Genomic DNA, 3,481 nt, shown 5'->3' with positions numbered 1-3,481 from the left:
CCTCTGTGCCCTCACTGGGGCTGGGGTCCTCACTGTACCGTGAGTCCCCTATGAGGCCTCCTCCATCCCCTTATAGCCTCACCCAAACCACTGGTGTTAGAAAAAACTGCAACATAAACTCAAGCCTCTTGGCTACAACTCAAACCTAAGCCACCTGGCTGTACCAACGTTGCTCAGCCATCTTGGAGCTGCTACCCTTTACTCTGCAAGCAGTACCTGCAGTCAGGCTTCTCCTCGTATCATGCTCCAGGAGCCTCTCTTTCTGGCAGAGAGCTCCTTCTGTCTTAGATACCAATCAGCAACTGCCTCTGGTCTCAGCTCCCCCCCATAAGAGTCATGTCTTGCCTCTTATAGCCAGCTGACCGCTGGCAGGTGAGAGTCATTTTCTGCCTCCCGTTGCCCTGGCAACCAGCACCTGAGGAGTCTTCCGGGCTCTCTCAGTAGCAGGCACCTTAGTGTCCTGCTACAGTATTATTTCATTGTTGCTTTTATATTTTTATTTTGGATTTTAAACCACATTTCATTTTCACTTCCTGCAACTTCATTGGTGTCAAAGGTCATGTGACACCACTTCCTGATGTGATACCGCTTCCTGTGAGGTCTTTGAATATGGTTCACCGGCCCACTGGGTGATAAAAAGTTCATGATTTGGCCCCACATTCAAAAACGTTGGACACCCCTGCCTTATGCTTACCTTTGTGTGCCTAAGTTCCCATCATTTAGATTGCAAACTGTTTGTGCAAGTGCTATCCTTTTCATTATCTGGACCAAAAATCAGTGAGGCCCCTGGTTGCTAATTGGAGTGTCAAGGCTTTTCTGTAATAAATGTAATCCAGTTATTAAAACACTTTCTGGCCTGTTCCAGTTAGGTATTAATGCAGTTAAACAGATGGTTGCCAAAATATGCCATGGCAAAATAATATGTTTCTGCTGCCATTTTACTCAAAAGTTGCAGACCATTTTTGGAAGGCTCAATCTTGCTAAAAGCACTTTTGACCAGAGAGCAGACCTGGGAAATGTCAGCTCCAAAATTAGAGTTAAAACAAACTGGAAGGGCTTTTAAAATAGAAGTACTTGGGTAACTGCAATTATGAACATAGAAGTGAGGGAGCACTCTTTCTATTTATTTGTAAAATTACCTATTTTAAAATATTTTAAATCTAAATAACCCTGCTCAACACACGATCAGATCCTGCGTTGCAGATGTACATTGCCTTCAGCCCCAACTTCCTATTTATGCTCATGGACAGTATCAGGCTCCTCATTTTGGTGTCTTGTATATCTGTCAGATCAATGTGAAGAGCCAACAGAGAATTGGGACGTCTGCGTGTGCTGTGCAGTGACAGAGGGCATATGGCCTCAGAGGGAAAGGAAAATAGTTTTAATTATATCATGAGTTTTCTCTCTGTAGCTCAAAGAAGAAAAACTGGTATGTAACATTATCTGTATTGGTACTATGTGACAACTGGTTCATTCAGCAGACAAGGTACCTACCAAGCTAACCTCAACCCACGCATTCCTACTCCTTTGAAGACTGCCCCTACCAACTCTCCATCTTTCATCTTTCTTTTGGAGTACAGTCTCTTAGGAGTGCCGGGGATGATGGAGCTATTTTTATGCATTAAATGATGCCAGAGGGCTTAGGAAGCATTCAGACCCAGATTAGAAATAAAGGAGAGAAAAGTTTTTATATTTAACTCCAGTTGCAAAATGTGCATACATTGGTACAGAGGCCGATGCTTTGTTTTGGTGCAGGCATGAGCTGGGTGACACTAATAGAAGCAGCCGCAGCAATAATCCTAACTAATCCGTGCCTTTTCAAAATACCTTACAAACCTTAATGAATCCTTCCCAGCCCTTCTGGAGCCATGGCGAGAAGTCTTATCCTCAGGATGGGGAAGATGAGGAAAAGAGGTCAGTGGCACTAGGCCTGTTTCAGGGACAGCTGCCATTCCCAAACCACCAGAATGCTTTTACATGCAGGCTCTTCCGGGGAGACTGTGAGGCTCCAGGCAACAGCTGTGCAAAGCCGGAGGGCACCAGCTGCTGTGAGGATGCTGGCAGGCAGCAAAAGGCGAGGGAGTGCCCATAGGAGGCCTCTCTCCAGCAGCCAGCTTCAACGGGGCAGAGGGGAGCCAGTGCCAGCAGAAAGGAGGGCAATAGAGGGTCTCATGGCTGTGCTTGTTGGTTTGCCAGGGAACTGAAGTAGTGCTGACCTAAGCCTCAGACTCGGGTTTCTCAAGCGGGGTGCCTTGAGATCCTTTCAAGGTTGCCTCACAACCAGATAAACAAGATATTTAGGGTCAGGAATTAATTTTACCCCATGGTCAGATTGGTATGGATTGTGGGGGGGGGGTTGCCTTCCCTGGCAGGTGGGGCTCTCTTGAGCATATAGACAGCATTTCATAGAGGCAGGACATGGGCTGCTGTGTTCCCCTGCTTTACCTGTGGCAGGTTTGGGCATGAGGTCTGTGTTGTGTCAGGGTTGAAGGCATCTTATGCAGAGTTTAGATGATGGTTGTATGGGATGGTCTGGGTAGGGCCGATCCTGCCTCAGGCAGTGGGGTGGACTAGATCAGTGTTTCTCAACCCGTGGGTCGGGTCCCAAAAGTGGGTCACAGGAAGATATGGAAGGGTTGCGAATAAACTTAAAAAAAATGGATCAACAAACTTTAAAAATGGATTCTCCTCTTTTAAGGAGAAAAATGTGGGAAACCGTGGCTTTTCCCTTGCAGGCTGGCAGAGCTCTAGCCTGCAAAGGGCTGCTTGGGGCTTCCCCTGCGCTGCCCCACGCACTGGGGGTGAGGGGCAGTGGGTTGGGAGTGAGGGGCACTGAGTCAGGACTGGTCATTATGGGTCCTGGTACAAAAAAGATTGAGAACCACTTGCCTAGATGACCTCTGGAGGTCCCTGCCAGCCCTGCTTCTATAGGTGGCAGAAGGCCGGGATAACCAGCTAACTGTGCAACAGCTGCTCCGATGCCGTGAGGTGTGCTGCCAGACCAGTGCCCTATGGGTGCTCAGCCCTGCCGCTCCAGCACCACCACCACAGGTACCTTTAAGAATAGAGGACAGTTGCATTTAGTGAAATGTCCCTACCACCATGAACGTTGTGTGCCTCCTGAGGCGGGGAGGGCCTGGCGAGCTCCCGCAGGCAGCTGTGGTGGTGATGGCAGCGGGGGGGGGGGGGGAATAGAGGACATAAAGGGTGTCCATTTGACCGGTTTCGTATCAGTAGAGGACACCTATCAATAGGTGGCCGTTGGTCCGGTTTCATGTCACTAGAGGGCCAGAAAAGCACCCTAGCTGCTGCGCCTCCTTTCCACTGCCAGCAGGTGTGGGCCCCAAAGCACCCAAAAGCAGCACAGTAGAAATATCTTTTAAGTTGAAGTTTTTCTCAGTCCCCACAAACAATATTTTCTCCCTACCCATGCCTCTTTCACTGCCCGTCTCGGAAGCCCGGGGTTCCCAAGAGGAGCCCG

Source organism: Alligator sinensis, unplaced genomic scaffold (genome assembly GCF_000455745.1).
Source record: "Alligator sinensis unplaced genomic scaffold, ASM45574v1 scaffold432_1, whole genome shotgun sequence".
In the NCBI taxonomy this organism is placed as follows: Eukaryota; Metazoa; Chordata; order Crocodylia; family Alligatoridae; genus Alligator; species Alligator sinensis.
Note: the sequence above shows the minus strand (reverse complement) of the source record.